Genomic DNA, 20,756 nt, shown 5'->3' on the forward strand with positions numbered 1-20,756 from the left:
TAGCATTGTATGAGTATCTATATTATTCATGTCCTAATGATATGCGCTATTAACCTTAAAATATTTTCCATTTATTTTATGTGATTATATATGTATTCAAAGTCATGTATTTATAGTTTTTATTTGCATTTTTGTGATTAGTGCTGAAGTTGAGGATCTCTTCATGTTTATTAGCCATCTGGATTTCCTTTTCGTTAAATACCTATTGAAGTTTTTTTGCCCATTTATTTATTTTGGATTCTCTTAATTTCTTATTGGTTTGTAGGGATTATTTATATATTTTAGGCATAAGACCTGGGTTCTCGGAATCCAGGCCTGGTTTTAGCAAGCCCCCCACAGTAACTGCTAGTGTCTGGGACTGCCTAACCCCCCAAAAATCTGCTGCCCCCACCCAGTAACTGCTGATGCCAGTGACTGCCTGTGTCCTTCAAAGATATCTTAGCCTGCTGTCAAGAATTTAGTAACTTTTCTGTTTTAATAAGCCTCTCTGTTCTCAGAGCCAATTCCCCCAAAGCCAGCTGCAGAGAGTCCCTTCAACTCCCTCCCCCTTTATTCCCTTTAAAAACCCCTGCCTTTCTTTTGTTCCCTGCTGACACATTTCTGCCTTCCTGGTCTCAGCCCACTGGTGCAGCTGGCCAAATAAATCTTTCAGACTCATGGCCTGTTTTCCTGTCATTTCTCCTCTCACTCTTGCTGGACCTAACAGTATGTTCCTGGGATACAGCCTCTGTTGGTTACATATAATGCAAGTTATTTTTCTTTTGTATCTGCATTTTCATTTCCTTGTAGTGTCTTTTAAAAACAGAAGTACTTGATATTAGGTAGTATTATTTCTCCAACTTTGTTCTTTCTCAGGATCACTATTGCTATGCAGGCCTTTTGTAGTTCCATATAAATTTTTGAAATATTTGCTCTAGTTCTGTGACATACATCATTGGAATCTCAGTAGGAATTGGCATTGAATCTATAAGTTGCTTTGGGTAGCAATGACATTTTAAATATGTTGATTCTTTCTATCCATGAATACTGTATGTCCTTCCACTTATTTGTATGTTCTTCTGTTTCTTTCTTTGTGTCTTATAATTTTCTGAGTATAGGTCTTTTTATTCATAGGTATTTTATTATTTTTGAAGCAACTGTGAATTGGATTGGTTTCTTAATTTTCCTTTCTGATAGTTTATTTTTTTGGCACATAAAAATGAAACACTTCTGGATATTAATTTTGTATCCTGCTGCCTTGCCAAATTCATTTATCAGTTCTAGTTGTTTCTTGGTGGAATCTTTGTGCTTCTCTTTGTACAATGTCATGTCTTCTGCAAATAAAGAGAGTTTTACTCTTTCTTTTCAATTTGGATGCCTTTTATTTCTTCTTCTTGTCTGATTGCTATGACTAGGTCTTCCAGTACTTTGTTGAATAAGTGAGGTGAAAGTGGGTAATAATCACAACAGCATAGTACTGGCATAAAAACAGACAGATGCATCAGTGGAACAGAATAGAGAGCCCAGAAATAAACCCACAACTTTATAGCCTATTAATATGTGACAGAGGAAGCAAGCACATACAATGGGCTAAAGATAGTTTATTCAATAAATGGTGCTTTAGATAGAAAACAAGAAAAAAAGAAAGAAAAGGAAATGTATAAGAAAAAATAAAAGTAAATGAAAATATAAAAACATTTAAAAATCAACTTTTGAAGTCTAACATTTAATAAGTTATAATCTCAGAAAGACATGACTTTAAAAATGTGATAAAATAATGAAATAAATAACAAGAAATTTTCCTGAATTAAAATTTGTCAGTATCTAGATTGAAGGATCCTACCAAAGTCTAGCTCAGTAAGGTAAAAGAAACAAATCTATTCCAAAGGGCTGATAATGAAATGCAGAATATCAGAAATAAAGAGAACATTCTAAAATTTTTCAAAGAGAAAAAGAGAGAAAATAAAGTCCAGGTTATATACCAAGAACTTGAAATATAATTACATTGGATTTCTGGCTAGGAAAATTGGAAGCTGTAAGTAATATATCAAAGCTTTTAAAATTCTAGCCAGATCATTCATTAAGCTTACATGTAGAATAAGGAGACGTTTAGACTAACACATTTCAAAAATTACTTTTTTCGGGAAGCTATTTACTGATGTGTTTTACCAAAACATTGGAGTAAACCAGGAAAGCATGAGCTAATAGAGAATATTTTCTTCCAAAATAAAAAGAAAAATATGCAATCCTAAAATAAGAAGGAGTAAGACAAAGGGAATTTTCAGGAAGTCTGTGATGGGAAGTTACATAACTATGGTTTGCAGGACTAAAAAGCTGGTCTAATTTGTAGCTGGAGAAAGGAGGACCCATTGCAGGAGCTCTTTAATTAAAATGAACATTGATAGGTTGTTAGGTATATTTATGGAGACTGTATGTCTTTGTTTTCTTAGTACAATCCTGATTTATGTATATGGTTCTGGCATGATCATTGATAACATGTACTTTCGCTCTCAGGGGTGGTCTTCCTAGACATGTTCTACCATGTGAAATATTGCCTTGCAAGTCTCAGATGGTGTAGGAAAAAACATAGGCACAGAGGAAAATAAAAATAAAAATTGAGGCAGATTTAAAATTTCAAGGATATTAAATACTGTGTAGAAAAGCAAATATAATCATTTTTTATCACTGAACAAACATGGGTAGATTCAAAACACAAACTGAGGGGTGTTAGGATACATCCAACTGTAACAGGAGTTGCTAACTCAATTTGGCTTCACCAATTACTCTCTTCAGATCTTTTGTCATCTCCAGTCTTGTCTTCCCTGTCATGCTTCTATTCCCACCCCCATGCTTTAAGATAAGGAATATTAGGAAGCGCAGGGTTAAAATTGTGGGATATTGTTTCTTCTTCCCTTTCTTTATACTGTAACCAGTCTTCTCATCCTTCTAGAGGAGTAGAGGATGTTTCATCTGTACTGGCCATTCTGAATTCTGTGTTTCCGTAACTGACCTTGTTTTTGTTTCAGATGTGTAATGAATATCTTGTCCATGATTATAACCCTCACATTTTCCATTCTTCCTATTCCCTAATGGCCCCAGGTTTCAGTGTGGAAGATCAGTTCTACTTTTACATTCTTTTGTGGCAAATAGATTGAATTTAAAAACTGTCTTTGTTTTTCTTTATACTGAACTTTTCTTCTTATAATGGAGTTTAAAAAAATAATAATATTTGTCATGACAAGACAAGCAAAATTCATTATTTACAAAAATTATTTGTGAAAATGAATTTCTAAGTCTTCCACAGTAAGTATTCAATCTATTGTTGTACCAGTGCAAAAGTGTTTTCAATTTACTTTTTTAAATCAAACCAAACTTGCAAATACATTGTACTGCTGTGCCATCTGTAGCAAGCCGTTGTCATTACCCATCTGTTTCAGACTGTGGTTTTGTTAGTACATTCTTGCATTTGGTGTTTTGCACAATTAAGTTTATTAAAATAACACTCTTGAGTTTTAATATTTAGGGTAATATTTTTTAAACTTTAGCATTCTGGAAAATATGTTAGTATGAGTAGTTTTGATAAAGACAGATATTTTATTCTCAGTGACTTGTTTGGCTAGGGAAACAATATTTTAAACCTAAAATATCATGAGATAATGGTTTATATAATCACATATTTCAGAAAAATTTTATACTTTAATGAAAGACTAAATGCAAATAATTAAATAATGATTCAAGTTATGCTCTTTTATAAATTATGGTTTCTATAAGAATTAAATGATATTTCCATCTTGCTATTAATAATTATTTGCTCTTTGCATTATATGTTGTTGTGTCTATAGTATTTTGATATTCTTATAATTCAAAATCCTTTTATGTAGTATGCTTCAATATGTGCTATATATTCATTACGGTTTGTATTGAGATCTATGTAAAAGGGTCAACATAGCTTTTTTAGGTAAAAATCTTTCATTAGGCAGCTCAAGATACTGAAGTTCATTTTGAATGGAGATTTTATAGTTGATATCTTTAAGATATAAAATAATATAGTCTATTCTCCTTCTGTGATGTTTTATATAAGGGTTTATATAGAATACCATAGTTTTAGAGTTAAAAATTGATTATATGTTTTTACTTAAGTATGTTTTTAAAATATGCGCCATCACCTAATAACACTGGGTAGAATGTTACATTTGATGAATGGTAATAATAATAATAATAATAATAATAATAATAATAATAATGTAAACATCTACTAAGTGTGTATCATGTGCCAGAAACTATGTTGAAGGAATGACCTCCATTATTTTTTTAACCTCACCAAAATAGTAATAATAATAAGAATATTAATAATAATAATATCTTAAACAGATGTCACTGTTATATTTAATTTATGTGAGTGGGCAGAGGCTTAGAGGTTATGTAATTTTTCCAAATTCACACATGTCTTATGGCAAATAATGAGTTTGAACTAGACTGAGTGTCTTACTTTGTCAATCAGGCTCCCTTCAAGAAATATAAAATACTATAGGCAATTAAATCAGAATGAATTTAATGTATGTATTGGGAAACAGAGAGGATCAACTGGTCAACGAGATAACCGAGAAATTGGTGACTGTAGAAGGAGACTGTCACGTCTAGGGCTGGAATAACAAAGGGAAGAGGTGGTGCTGTGAGAACTTAGTAGCTCAAGGAGTGGCTAGTATGGGACTAGGACTGGTAACTCTGAGAAGAGGTACCATCCAGCAGGCCAGCTATAATGGATGTGAAATGAACAGGAATGTGGGATAGGCTTCTAAATGTAGAGGTAGTTGGATTGCCTCTCTTGGGCTTCTTAAGAAAATGTCAAACAACACATGTGTTGCCATGATTTTTCTCAGGTCAGATTAGTGTAAGTTAATCAGAAAATATAAATCACAGGGTAGATAGATAATCATTACTGCCAACAGAAGCAGATATACCTTTGCAAACCATCATTGTAGAAAGTTTATATCTGTCACTTTGTCAGCTCCCACAGGTAAGAAACTATGACTCTGACAGCTTATAATTTTAGAAACAGGAACAGTGCTGTTTTAATACAATAAATATTTGTTTACTGGGTTTTGGGAGTAATTTGGTGACATCCTAGAATCCAGAGTTGTTGGTGGCAGCAAAAATATTGCCTGAGTTATTTAGGCCTCTTAAATTTAGCACCTACTTTGTGAGAGCACCATGGTTCTATCTCCCTACCCGCCAGCAGCACTGAAGAGTATAGTTACTTTTGCCTCCATTTCTCAGATGAGAACACTCAGATTCACAATGGCTCAAGCAACATTTCAAGATGCGCTATCTGGCATTCAGAATATACTCTAGAGAGCAAATAAAAGAGAGCCCTTCTTGTGATGCGGCAAAGTTGTTTAGCCAGGGCGATGACTGTGACTGCTGCAGAATCAAAGACTGGTGTGCCTTTCCTGGGAAAGTATGCTACACCTACAGCAGTTCCATGGGGGGGTGGGGGGGGGGACCACCAGGGGCATTCATTTATTTAGTGCCTTGATGAAAGAAATACTTTAAAAAATATGAAAATAAGGGTGAAAACTGAATCAAAAGAAATAAATGGAATAGGAACAACATAGGCAAGATGTCAGGCAGGCGAAGATGGTTAAAGGTAAGAAATAATGAAGATAAGGGTGAGGCGGCCATGGAAAGTGAAAACATCAGAATAGTGAGGGGATGGCTGTGAAAGGCATGGAAGCCTGTCATTCCCACCAGCCTTTCTACCACATGACACAGGCTTCTCTTTTAGCTCCAGACTGGTGTCATTTTGACATGGTTTTGATTGTTCTATCAGCATTTCATATAACTTAGTAATTGCATCCTTTTGTATTTACTCCAGTATAGGATATGTGTCAAAGATTTTCCTTCTAGTCACTTTATGTATGCCAAAAGGGTTTGAAAAGATATGACATTATTTTTGGAGTGAAAACTACCTTTTCTGGGAACTTCTGGCAATACTAGCAAGTGGAGACTTTCCTGGAGCCTTAGATTAAGATGAGGGGAATAAAAGAGAAAATTTTATTTTTATATGGACTAGAAATGTTATCACCTTGACACTCAAAACCAGGGGTACCCTTCTGATTAAATTCAAGGGCTTCATTTAAAGAAAAGCAACAGAACTTTATTCATCCATTTTTAAATATACAATTTAATAACTTTTGGCATATTGGCTGACTTGTTGTACCATCACAGAAACCCTGTTTTAGAACCCGTCCACTGCCCCATTAAAAGCCTGGCACCCTTTGTTGTTCATCTCTATTCCCATGTCCAGTTTCAGGAAGCCACTCACCATCTTTGGGTCACTATAGATTTGCCAAAAGCTGTAGTTTAAGGAAAGCCAGATGGGCCAGGAAGATCTTCAGTTGGATTTTTGTGTCTCTGGCCTCAGAAGTGAGTAGGAATGTGAAATATATGCCCAGGTACCACATTCTCAATTTTGTAAAAGTCTTTTGGTTTGTACCTACTGTATAGAAGAGCGGCCTTGGACAGTGGAAGAAACAATAGCATATCTGAATTTGCTTTTCAGTCTGCCAGGGGAAGTTGATAAATTTCTTTAATAGGTAGTTTGAGTTGTTTAATTTTTTCTCTGGCCAGAGTGTGACCTCAGGGGATCTTACTTGGGAAGACTGGCCTCCACTGACGTGTGAGTAAACTGGTTCCATGTGTTGAGGATCTTCCAGCCAAGACTGTCCTTGGAGTGGCTGCAGGCCAGAGAACTTTGTCCTCACCATCTGAAAATATGGGCGTTTTCCAAAGAAACTTGTCTACAACCTTGAGGAGTCTTTCATGGTTTTCCAATTTGGGGCATGTGAGTTTTTCCTCACACATCAGCGGCAGCCAGTCTTCCCAAGTAAGATCATCTGAGGTCATGATCTTGCCAGAGAAAGAATTAAATAGCTTGAACTATTTTTAAAAAAGGTTTCTCAGTTCTCTTGGCAGATTTGGAAGCAAGGGTACCATATTCTTTGTTTTTTATTCAAAATGTGAATGAATTTCTCCTCCAATTCAAAATCAAGTCTGTCATTTAAAACCTCCAAGAAGGCTTAACTACCCTGATAACTGTCCTCTCATTCACACACTGAACAAGAATTTGTCATTTTGAGCATTGTTCTAGATGATGGGGACACAGGTGTGAATCAGAAAAAAACAATGTTTTTAGTCCCCAAAAGTTTAATTTTAGTTGTGGAAGAGAAAAAATAAAGAAACAAATGAGGTGTATTCAGGCAGAGGTCAATAACAGAAAGAAATCAAAACAGGGTGTTGGAGTAGGAATGATGGGTAATGTCAGATGATGGGGTTAACATAAATAAAGTAATCAGGTGAAAGCCTCTGTGAGGATATGGACATTTCAACTGAGACTGCAGTCACACAGAGAGCCAGCCATGTGAGGATTTTCTAGACAAGCATTCCAAGCAGACAGGGTAGCAATTGCCAGAAGTAGGTGGGCATGAGCTTGGAGTGTCTGAAAGACCAAAGCAAGACCAATATGGCTACAACTCAAGAAGGGAGATAGTGATTCAAGATGAGGTCAGAGAGGCCAGGGCCCATGGAAGGGCAGTTGGAATTTATACTAACTGCATTAGGAAGCTATGGGAGAGAGAAGTCATGATATGATCTGATTTATATTAAACCAGATAATTCTAAATGCTGTGTGTAAAACAGAAGCTAGGAGTCATTGGAGGAAGCTGGGGCAGCCCTTTGGCAATGCTAATGATAGTGCTGTGTGAGGGTCATAGTGCCTTCTGGTAGTTTCACGTATTTTGGTAATGTGATGCCTTCTCTCTTCATTCTTTGTGCATCTATCCTATTAATGACATCTCTCCTGCTTTATTTACCTTTTTTAAAAAGCTAATTCTTTTTGGAATTGGCTTACCTAAAGTGGGGATGACTTTAAATCATTGAGTTAGATATGTTTTCAGAGTTAATATAGTACAATCCCCTCATTTTAGAATTGAAGCAACTGAAGTCAAGAGGGAAATCAGGGTCTTGTCTGAGTTTATATGTCTAGTTAATGACAAAGACAAAAATAGAACTTAGGACTCCAGGTTTTTAATTAATTGCTTCTTCCACTAATATCCAGCCTGTTTATACTTAGAAAATGTACACATTTTAGTATTCTGTGATATAGGGGTTAGATGGATTGGTCAATGGAAAGAAAGGCCTGAGCTAATAGGACAAGCTGGTGGAGGAGATCATTCATTGTGTCAGCCCAAGGAGATCAAGATGCCTGAGCAAGGGTGGCAGAGAGTCAGAAAATCCGCAGGACTTTAAAAGGTCAGAGTGATGAAGTCAGCAGATGGACAGAACAGTAGGGGAGAATGCCAGGCAGGGAGCAAATGAACCTGAAACTGTCTGAGGGCATTACAGGACAGTCAGCAGATGGGCTGCACCATATCATAGGGTGAATAACACTGTCATTGACACTAATTACTGGTGATGGAAGTGCTTTGCAAAACATGGGGGATAATGGCCTTATTTTATAGGACATTTGCTATAACAATGGACAAGTTCACAACAGCTTTCCATATTCAATGCACTAAATTGAGAAAGCAGGGAAATATTTGCAGTGTTTTCTTCTTCTCCTAATGCCATGTTTGAGATAGAGATACTGATTAGGAAATGCCACAGTACCTGGGCAATGGCATTTCTTCTGACATTGAGTGTTTTCACAAATTAGAATTCCCTTAAAAGTAAATTTTCAGAAGCAAAACAATGCATAACATGACAGATGAGGTGATTTTGTAACACAAATCAACAGGTAAATTAGAAGGATCACGTGTGGGAAAGATATTGAAACTGTCATATCATCTCTGCTAACAGAGATGCCATTGGATACCCCCCAAAAAGAAAAAGATACTTATATGTTAACTATAAGGAGCCTGAACAAACATAAGATTCAAAAGAAGGCTGTATATTCTACCTCATCAGAAAATTCTAGGAATAAAGTTTATCATTTCAATTCAAGAGATTTTTTTTTTTTTTTGAGCAGTCGTTATGGGCCAAATGCAGTGCTGGGTTCTGGTGATGCAAAAGATAGGATCCCAAATCTCAAATCACTCATCACTAAGTCAGAAAGTACACATAAAAAATGGTTCTAACATAACTTTTATAACAGAGGTAAGTTTCAGTCACATCAATGATACGAGAATAAGAAATTAAAATGTGAAGGTCAAACATGATCTTGAGGAAGATGAGTTGGTTAAATGATGTATTTGCCAAAAAAAAAAATCTGTCTTGAATTTACTTTCATGTTGTTGGCAGTCACTGACATGCCTGGCTGTGTAATACTATTGACTTCTGTACTTATATCACTTTTGCTCCAGAACAGCAAAGAACTAAATGGAAGCTGGATGATTTCTAATGCATCTCTGAGTGGCTAGAAGAGTTGAGTAAATTGAGTGCATTACATCATTTTGTTTTTAAGCCCTTTTGTTTGCTGCTCATTTATAAGGCAGCAAGAATTAAGAATTCTACTTAGCCTTATTTTTTGCCTTCTGTCATTATCAATTCTTTCATCCTATTAATTTCTCTTCTGCCTCACTTCTTTCCTTTAAATTCTCTTATTTCCTCACCACTGCCCCAAGGCCAAATTAAATTTATCAAGACAATTTTGGAACTCTGGTCTATAAACTTTGAATGCCAAACCATAAGTGTTTGGTTTTCACAATTTTTGGAAGCTTGTCTGGCCCTAAAACAGGAATTCTTATTTGGCACCTGCCTTCACCATTAGTCACTTCACCATTGTGATAGTTTATAGAGTCCCCTTCAGCAGTCACATAAGCTACAATGTCGTGTTCATGAAAACCAATTAAAATTTTATCCTTATTGTCTCTCTTGCCCAACGTACCAATATATAATTTTATTTCAGACTTGGAAAAATCATTTAGTTGATTGATATAGCAATAAAATTTTTTTTAGATCAACCAAGCTAAAAGGCTTGATGAAACTGTCTTTGTTTTACAATAATCTTTCTTCTCAAGTTACCAAGACCTATCTTAAATGACTAAAGTAATGTACATAAAATTTGTTCTCTGGCACAACTTCTACTAATTGAAAGCTATAACTGGTCTGAAGGAATTTCCATCTTAAAGTATGATTTTGGTTCTGTGAAAATCATAGAAACCAATTTAATTGCTTGTTTTTTGACATACATATATGTGTACATAATTGTGAGATCTCCCTGCAGTACATCTGGAAATCAGGACTGAGTGAAAGAAGTTTGCTTGTAAAGTGCAGGAAAAATTCATAGGGAGTAGGGAAGTGAGGCAGGAAATGGAATGTAGCCAATAAAGGTGAACTATTAAACCAGCATCACACTGGGTGCCGGGACCTTGACCCAGAGGGCAGACTCTGGGAAACAATGCAAAACGTATACTTGAGGTATGAAGAGGTAAGACAGTCGTATACTAAGTCTGAAGACATTTGTTGAAGACTGCCCTGCCCCTGGGGATGTGGACTCCTTGGAACTTCTGGCCTGCCATGCAGTCGGTCCCTCTCTGGACAACTCACCTTTCACTCTTTCTAGAAACAAAGGTCAGGTATTGATGATTGGAAGTCAACCTGATACCAGCACACAAAATGATCCTCAGACCATGTATAGGCCACTGACAGTGCTACTAAAAGGCATTTGTCAAATTTTAGATGATTTGAAGGTCTACCAAATAGGGAGAACAATGTTAAACCCTAAAATCTTTGCTCTTTTTTTAAAGACATTAATTCTATCTTTTCCATCATTGATAGTCTATTCAAGAGATTTCTTTATTTCTCTACTCATGCTCTTACCCTGGAGGAGATACACAGAGGCAATCAGGTACTGGGTAAAATGAAGAGGAACCAAGTTACGTGAATGATTCATAAACTGGAGAAGCAGACCATGAATAATCAACAGTTGTCAGAGAGGCCTTTGCAACTAAGAAGATGCTCTAGATGTTTCAGGTATATATAAGAACAAATTATCTAGTGCTTGTAACACTGTCATCATTAATGTCACACATTTAGTATACATCTTCATTTGAATATGATAATTTTAGGCAGTATAAAAAGCAAGTCAAACCAATCTGCTCCTTCCCACACTGGAATCTAAAATCTGAATAAGACATGGAAATGAGTATAAAAGCATAGTTCAGAGTACACAAAATGAAATGCCTATGAGGGTGATGAAGGTAAAATGAATGGAGATCAAGCCAGTGTAATATGACAAAGAAGTAGTAATATTCAGCCTCATGGTTAGGAAGATAATAGTGAGTGGTAGAGTTTTAGTTAAATGGGAAACTTGAGCTCTGTCTACAGTGGGCAGGTTGTCATATGGAGATGCAGTCCCAGTGTTAGGGATCAACCAAATTTTCCATAGTAGGTGTACATGGGTGTTCATGTGACATTGTCAGAAGTTTTAAATAAGTAGGTAATTCATACACATTTAAAATACTATGCGGCCCAAATATATTTAGGCCAAGTGAAACACATTCGCTGACCATATTAACCAAATAAGTCAAATTCAGTTGAAGATATTTAACACAGAGAGATGAATGGATGTCAGATGACTTTCATTGCCCAAAGTGGGAGAGTTGTGTGCCTGTGTTTGTATGTGTCTATATGTATATGAGAGAGAGGAAAGGAATCACCTGGTGTGTTCATGATGAATATATGCATATGCATTTTTATATGTGCATATATGTATACATATATGTTGAAACCAATGAGATGAATACGTTTTTGAGATGATTCGTAGAGAAGACAGCAAAGATAACTGTTTTCCATATACTTCTTCCATTTCAATTATGTTCTTAATTTAAGGCCAACTCAGACATTGCTGCATCACCAACTCCTTGCCTTTATTGGAAAGTATTTTTCGCAAGGGGGATTTCTCGCTAAGTAAGTGGATTGAGAGGGAACTCTATGTTTAAATAGGTTTGGCATAAGGTAAGGGATTTAAACTGGTTATTTTATGAGAGGAAGCTTGGAGAGATTTGTAAGGACTTGGGACTGTAGCTTGAGAATAGAAACAGCATATATTGATAGCTCCTGGGTGCTGAGTCCTAAGATAGGTAAATTTGCCTTTGTGGTCTCTTTTAGTCTTGACAGCAATCTTATATGGTGTCAAGGAACCATTTTAGAAAATGGAAAATATACCCCTATATACATACATGTATACAAAGATCTAGAGCTTAAACAACTTGATTCAGATTTTAGAAATAATACATATCAGTACTGTGACTCATACAGAATACATACAGCCCTGTGCATAAGGTTTTTTAAGTAAGCGTTGCCTACATTTTCCAGAAAGTAGGGAAATAGGCACTAATGTGTATTTATGTGTGGCATTCCTATTTGGAATACAGGTTGATGAGTGTTGCTTGATTTTGAGCATGTGTCTTTTATGATGACAGAGCTATCCTGACTCTGGATTACTCCCATGGCTTATTTGTCCCCTGGGGTTTTTCTTACAGGTTAGCTAAAAATTTTAGAGCAGTGTGTTGCTCTATCAACGGACATTTCAACCAATGTGATTTATTAACTTCATCCACTGATTTTTCTACTACAGAAAAAGCAAAGCAGGTACACAGGCACTGCCACAAGGTTGAAGAGGCTATGATAAAGTCTTCAAGTCTCTGAGAGCAGGAAAATAGAGGAGAGCAATCTAATACTTATGTTCTACTTTCTTTCCTCCAGTCACAGCAGAATAAAAATGCTTAGTCACAGAGAGGGCCTGCGTCAGTTGCTCCTTGCCTAACCAGGTTGCTGATGTCCTGGAACTGATTGAGATATTCCCTGCTGAACTTATGGGGATGCAGGAGGAAGCTGAGCTCAAATCCTGGTAACATAACACAGTTTGCAGGGCACAGAGAGCTTAAGCTGAGGCCAAGCCATGGGACATGGCAGAAGCACTTAGCAAGGGAAGAAGTGGGGCCTGGATGAGCTAGGAAAAAAGCCAGGAATTTGCTAGTCACACCTTAACAGACAACTTCACAAGGGATTCAGGATAAATTAGACCAGCAGAAGACACCAACCAGTGACCCACACAAAATTCAAGTGTTCCCCCTAATTGGCATGGCATCACTTCAGCTTTCTGCTACTCTTAAGATGTCATTTTGGGAAGAGGAAGCATTAGAGACCCTGAAAGTCTGAAATATACCCTTAAAATAATCTTATGAACAGAGGCTAAAAAGATCTGTATTGTAACCTTTAAAGCATCATAGTTTTCTGCTGCCTAAACAGCCCCATAAACAGGCTGTGAGCACCCTGCCCAGGTGACCAGATGCAATAGTGGGAGGGATACAGTGGGCCTCTGCCACAAAGTCATCTTTCTACCCTTGCCTAACTGTAACCAAATGACATTCAGATATACCCCTGAAACCTCTTTGCACTTTTTTTGGTACTTCACCCCGACTCCCAGTAAAAGCACCCAGGGGTCCTTCTCTCTATTTCTCATCTGCTTGGTTGAGCCCACCCCTTTGGTGCTCTCTGTCATTTGGTTACCTTTCGGTGTGAGTGACTCTGTATCTCTGGGACCTCTAAGTATAATAAACAGTTTTTCCTGAGCCTCTCCTCTGTTTCTTCTTATGACCTCACTGATCATCTCAGAAAAGAATACAAAAGAAGATAAAAAAAAGATCAAGACACCTTTATTAGCAAATTTAAGCTGTCCCCCCGTTTTCATGAGATAGGGACATGTTTTCTAATATATTTGATTGTAACATATTAAATTTTACTGCATGACTCACAGTCAGATATCCACGGGCAGATGCTTCTTTTCTCCCCTCTCTGGGAGGGTGCTCCTAATGACAGCGGCTGGAAGAGCATTCCAAATTTGCTGAGGAATTAGACTTGAAACGTAAAGTTTTACAATATCAAGTTATGTGGAGTATTGTATTACGCATATCATTTTGAGAGTGAGAGAGTATTTGCTGACTGTAGAATAGGGAATGACTTCCTAGCATCGATGTACAAATCTGCTCTCTTTTAGTATTTAGATCCCTCAGGAACACTGCTGGTGGTTCCTTTTAGGAGAATACAAAGTTCAGGCTTCAGATCCCCAATTTCTGAGTTTGAAGTTCTTTCAAAAAGCAGAAAAATAAGCAACAGCTTTGAGAAGTTTAAAATCACACTTGATGGGTAAAAAAAGTCATAGTGGCATTCTGTTTTTCTCATTAGCTGCTATTTTACACTCATTGAAATAATAATTCCTCCCCCTCCCCATCTCTCTCCCTCTGTCTCACTCTTTCTCCGTTTTTTTTTTTTTTTTTTTTTTTTTTTTTTTTTTTTTAACCTAATAGTGGACATGGGTGAAGATCCTGTTCAAGATTATCCTCCTTGTTGAAGTCTTAGCCAAACACTCCTGTCTTTTACCTTTCCAATATCTATTTTTTGTATCCTTAGTTAGGGACTAATTGTATTTGGCCTCAAGAGTTCTCAACAGTTTCGTGAGTTTAGTGAAGCATTAGAAGTTGCATGAGGGCAGCAACCATGTCTTGTGATCTCGCCCTACTCTTCTGGGCACAAAGGAGATAACTAAAATTAAAACCATACAACTATCCCAAATAAACAAGTCTTTTAGAAATTCCTAGTGAATCCCCTTAATTAGCTCTGTTAAGCCATATTTAATAAAAAGCAGACCATAATGAATTTGTTGACTGAAAAAAAAAAAATCTAGGGAGGTTCTGGGTAAAAGTGGAGTAGGATTGATTTAATCAGAGATCTTGTTATTTATTAAAGCGTGGTAGTAGTTTTGCTTTATCCTTTCTGTGCATCAGTATGAACTTGGCTGAACTCATCCTAGAAATACTGAAAAGTGGTGGCAGCAGATAAGGAATTAGTTAATTCAACAAATCTAGAAGTCTGTTCCCTACCCTCCCAGCATGATTTGGGCATCTGTCTCACCAGCAAGCTGTTGTGACTGCAGCATTGTGAGGAGAGATTAAGAGTATTTAAAAAATCTGAGCATATTGTTTAGATTACATATTGCAAATATTGCACCTCCCTGTTAATGTCTTACTAAATTCCAGCTGGGAAGTAATTTTGGTGCAGTAGAAGTTGTATGCCAATTTGTGCTTTTACATTTTGCTTCAGGGCTCAGTCAAGAGAACCTATCCTGTGTTAATGTGTTCAGTTTGGCACTTTTTGGAAATAGAGAACAGTTGGAGTTTCATATCAAATTGCATGAAATATTCTAGATATTTTAGGGTGGATTTCAATTCAAGGGAGACATTTTATTAGAGAGTTCTATGTTAAGACAAATTACATTTGCTCTCTTTTCATAAATCGGAACAGGAATGTCTAACTGCAAATATTCGCTACCAGTTTCTCACCAGGGGAGTTAAAAACCATTTCCTGAGGCTGAAGGAGCAAATATATAAAGTTAGGATATAAGCAACAAGAGAAAAACAGTTGCCGTTATGTTCTGAAACTTGCAAAGCAGACATGTTTACTAAGCCCACCTCTTTTCTCCCCTAAGTTTAACTTTTCAAACATAAGGTGACTAAAACAGAATTTTGTTATGTGACCTAGAAATTGTGGTTTTTCCTATCACTCAGAATTTAAGTGGAGAGCTGTGTTGGCATCATAGAACCTGCAGTGTCTTGAAAGTCTTTTAATGCTTATTGTCATTAAGAGGTAGCATATTTTAACACACATCACAATTGTGACTGTTATTTCTAGCACTTAAAAAGAAAGGCAGATCCTGTGGGGTTTAATTGTTAACTCTGTTATTGTGTTCTTAGTGTACTTATGAAACTGTTTGGTAATGCACCCATCATTTATTTTTATTTTATATTTTGGAAGCATTGTTACAGGTTAATTGGGTCTATATTTTATAGTTTGCATCACTACTACTAATAAAAATCTGTTTATATTGTTCTTCTGGGATTCCGACTACATTAAAGAATGATTAGTCCTAATTATGTTCTGTATTCTGTGCTAATTACAATCAAATAAAAGACTATATGAAAATGTTAAATTATGCTGAAGTAAATGCATTTTTGATCATTAGTTAGAGAACTACCAGGCATACCTTTGAAGATGTTTTTATTTTTTATGAGAAGGAAATCTTAACAAGCCAGTTCATTTTGAAAGGGTGTCTCCCATAGTTGTTACAGAAACAATCTAGTTAGTTACAAATATGAGTGATGTTTCCTTATTTACTCTCCTGAGACTAAACTCTCCTCAGCTGTTCCTCATCCACCCTCCAAATAGTAGTATTATGTTTACATTATAGAATAAAAATGATAGCCTGAAGGTTTCAAGAGCATGTGTTCTATTATATTGTCTCATTTAACTTTTATGCACCGCACTCCTCCTCAGTTTGACATTTTCCTAATTTCTTTTTTTAAATGACCATCTTATTATTTTAAAGTATATTTTATTGATTATGCTGTTACAGTTGTCCCAATTTTTCTCTTTGCTCCCCTCTGCCCAGTACCCCCTTTCCTCCAGCAATCCCACACCCCTTAGTTCATGTCCATGGGTCATGCATATAAGTTCTTTGGCTTCACCCTTTCTTATTTTATTCTTAACTTACCCCTGTCTATTTTGTACCAGCCTATTATGCTTCTTAATTTTTGCACCATTTCTCTGTTTCTCCTCCTTCCTTTTCCCAGCAGATAATCCTCCAAATGATCCCCATACCTATGATTTTGTTCCTATTATTGTTGTTTGCTTAGTTTGTTTTTGTTTTTATTTTTTAGATTCTGTTGTTGATAGTTGTGAATTGTTGTCATTTTAATGTTTATAGTTTTGATTCTCTATTTCTTAAATAAGTCCCTTTAGCATTTTATAAAATAATGGCTTGGCGATGATGAACTCCTTTAGCTTTACCTTGTCTGGGAAGCACTTTATCTGCCCTTCCATTCTAAATGATAACTTTGCTGAATAGAGTAATCTATCACTTTGAATACTTCTTGCCAGTCCCTTCTTGCCTGAAAAGTTTCTATTGAGAAATCAGCTGATAGTCTTATAGGAACCCTTTTGTAGGTAACCCTCTTCTTTTCTCTTGCTGCTTTTAAGAGTCTCTTTATCTTCAACCTTTGACATTTTAATTATGATGTGCCTTGGTGTGGTCCTCCTTGGGTCTAGCTTGTTTAGGACTCTCTGTGCTTCCTAGACTTGTATGTCTATTTCCTTCACCAAATCAGGGAAGTTTTCCTTTATTGTTTTTTCACATAAAGTTTCAATTTCTTGCACTTCCTTTTCTCCTTCTGACACCCCTATGATTCGGATGTTGGCACATTTAAAGTTGTCCCAGAGGTTCCTCAGCCTCTCCTCATTTTTTTTTTTTTCAATTCTTTTTTCCTCATGCTGTATTGATTGACTGTTTATTTCTTCCTTATGTTACAAATAATTGATTTGAACCCCGGTTTACTTCCCTTAACATAGCATTCACTTCTTCCCTTATGCATTTGCGATACTCAATCATATCTGTCAAGTCTGTGAGCATCTTTATTACCAGTGTTTTGATCTCTGTGTCTGGTAGGTTGGCTATCTCCTCGTCACTTAGTTCTGTCACTGGAACCTTGATCCATTCCTTCTTTTGGGCCATACTTCTCTGTCTCCTCAACTTGACAGACTTCTGTGTTTGCCTCTGTGTCTTAGGTAGAGCTGTCATACCTGTTAACTTGTAAGGGGAGGAGTCTTAGGTATTTGTTAGTTTGGGGTGACCCATTTTACCATATGATAGCGCTCATTGTGGGGGAGGGGTCTGAGAGGGAACAATGCTGTTTGCTCAATGCTCACCCCTTTTCCAGGCACTTCTCCCACTTCCTGTGTGGGGCTGGTACCTCTCTAGCTTTTGCCTTGGCCATTGTTCCCTGAGTGGGTGGGTCTGTGGATGTTCTAGGACCTGGGGGCCCTCCAAAAAAGCGGACTCTGCTGAGAGATTGAAATTTTCTTCCTCTGCTCCACCCCTGCTGGTTTTCACAGTCAGAAGCAATGTAGCTTTATTTTCCTCAGCACTGGAACTGTGAGCTGCGCAGTGTAGTGTGGTGCTAGAAGCACTCCCCAGGTGTCCTTTGTTACTTTTTTCAATGTGTGACTGCACTTTCCATGGGCCTGACACAGCTGCTGCCACTGCTGCCACCGCCACTGCTGCCACACCATGTTCTCTCCGCTCTGGCTCCGCCCCTCCTACCTGTCTGGATGAGTATTTTTTCTTTATATCTTTGTTGGACTTTCATGCTGCTCAATTTTCTAGAGCTTCTGCTTGTCTCCAGTTTTGAGGTAGTTGTATTCCTTCTTAGTTGTGGAGGGAGATGCAACATGTCTATCTACACCTCCATCTTGGCTGGAAGTCCCCTGATTTCTTTTTAATGTTACAGATGTACTTGGATTCTCCTGCATGAGGTGATAATGATACTTCTACAGTTACTTCCCTGGTGTGGTGTCAACTCAGGAAGACTATTCTTTTGCCTTCAGAGCCTGACTCTTTAATACTCTTCCTTATTAGGAGGGTTGACTTTCATATGTAAATGAGGAAAGGATAAACTGGATAGAATCATGCTTTCTAGACACCTACATCTTTTTCAGCCCTTTCATAGGATTCACTAAGTGGGACAGTGCCTTTAAAACACAGCCAGGATCCCTAAATTTTAGCTAAGATAATTATTGTTAGGATTGCATTGCATTTAGTATTGCTGGAAGTCCAATTTTAGACCAATTAATTGGTTTTGACCTCAGTAGGAATAAATATTTCACTAGAATTATCCTACAGTTTCACTTCTTCTACACTCATTCTGCATAGAAATGCTTTGAGTTTGACATTTAAAGCAATGGCAGAATCCAGACTCTCCTGCCTGTTTTAATGATCCTGAAATGCCCTTCTTGATGCAGTGCTGAAGGCTTCAATTCAGAATTAATGCTCAAATCTTGACCATTTATCTACTTTTTAACCTTAATCTACTTTTCCTAAACCACCTATTCATTCATTTTCTCACTCTCATTTACTTTACTCTCCTATTTATCAACCCGAGTTTTTATTTTTATTTTTTTACTTTTCTGACTTTTAATTGCATTTCAGTTTTTTTTTTGTTCACCTTTATCAAAACTTTTCCTTTTCCCATTAAAAGGTAATTTTGTTTATTCTTCAGATACTGTCTTGATTATGTTATTCCTATGTATTTTTGCTGTTGTCCTGTCTTCAACTGAGTGGCCAGTTCAAGTCTCTACCCTCTTTCCCATGTCACTACTGTTATTTTTCTCCAGGGTCACATTTCAGCCCAGCAGGTACAGGTTTTGCCTTTTACATATGACTCATTTCTACCGTTGGATATTTGTACATGACTTCTGCTTTGCCTGGGATTTCCTCTTTAGCACTTTGTCATTATCATTCACACCCCACCTTTAAGTACCTCCTCATAATTATTGTTTTCCAAGAAGTTTTACATCAAGATTTTGAGCTATGCCTCCTCTGTGAACTAGAAACATAGAGTACTCTACGTATTTCTGAGATCATGTAGTAAAATCTCCTCACAATGCAGATGATAAAACTGAGGTTCAGAGTGGGTCACCTGAGCTATGTAAGACTATGAGACCTTTCAGCTTCAGAATAGGACCTAGGAGACTCCCAATTTCATGCCCTTTCCTTTCAGTTGCTGTATCTCAGCACATATATTTCCTCTTTGGTCTTGTGAGTCTTTTTTTCTCTTTTTTAATATTTTCTTCATGGATGTACCACTTTCCTCCCTCAGTTAATGTGTAAGTTCTTGGAAAACAGGGACCATGCCTTCTGGCTTTTGCTCTTTGTCTTCCATCATTCTCCGTAACATTCGACATAAATTGAATTCTCAACATGGTTCACTCTGTTCACATCTGTCCATCTCACTCTAGTATTTTTTATTTTCTGTTTCTTGCCTTAAGTTATATATATTTGACTCCATCTCATTGCTCTCATTTCTTCTTTTTTCCCTCTTTTTTATCTTAATTCTTACCCCCAATTCCCATTACTTTTGAAATTACATTTCTCTGCATTATATTAAATTTCCATTCTGTGCTCAGATTTTTCTTATATATCTTATATCGTATTTAGATTTCAGTTAGAAGATAAAAGGTAGATAGTGGCTCTCTTTTTATGGATGGGAAGCAAAACCAATAGCAGGGTTATCAATTATTGTTGAAGTCATTGAATTTTATTTATACAGTGTCTGAATAAATTAACCTTCATATACTAACTCAGTATTTAATCCAGTTGAACTTTTAAAATGTTTCACTTTTTTCACTAGGAGATCTCTTTATTTATTGATGTGTCAGTCATTTAACAGCTATACGGTGATCTGCCTAATGGGGAAAGTTGGACTAGATACTGGCTTTCTGTGTTGATGCAATGGAAGCAACCATACATTGCTTTTTATAAATGTATAGCAGGTAAAACTCAGAGACATAATTTGATTGTCTTGGAGTCATGCTCTTTAGTAAAATCTTGAAAGAGGGAGGTTGAAGGTTTTGCTAAGGAAAGTGAGAAAGACGGTCCAGGAATGAGAAATTGCCTGATTAAGTTCTTAGACAGGAGAAAGGGATCAGGTTACTGTGTTTTTTTGCCTTTAACATGATTTAAAGAGTAGACTAAGAAGATAATAGGGGTATAGTAAGAGAAGAGTTTAAATTCTTGAAGTCAATCTCCTATTAGATGTAAAGCGATATATAAGACTCAGCATAGCAACCATTACCATACAAAGTCATTAAATGAAAGGGTCCCTTTCTCTGCAGGACTGAAAGGGCTCTGGTTTCCATACACATTTCTTTAAAGCACCAGCTTCAGA

General features: G+C 36.7%; 1 protein-coding gene across 1 annotated transcript in view; it reads left to right on the forward strand.

The window, feature by feature from the left end:
- The window catches only part of THSD7B (thrombospondin type 1 domain containing 7B), an 824,502-nt gene that overhangs the window by 86,478 nt on the left and 717,268 nt on the right, over positions 1 to 20,756 (forward strand). The window lies entirely within an intron of this gene.

The sequence above is a fragment of the Furipterus horrens genome, unplaced genomic scaffold (assembly GCF_987537825.1).
Source record: "Furipterus horrens unplaced genomic scaffold, mFurHor1.1.pri manual_scaffold_1, whole genome shotgun sequence".
NCBI lineage: Eukaryota > Metazoa > Chordata > Mammalia > Chiroptera > Furipteridae > Furipterus > Furipterus horrens.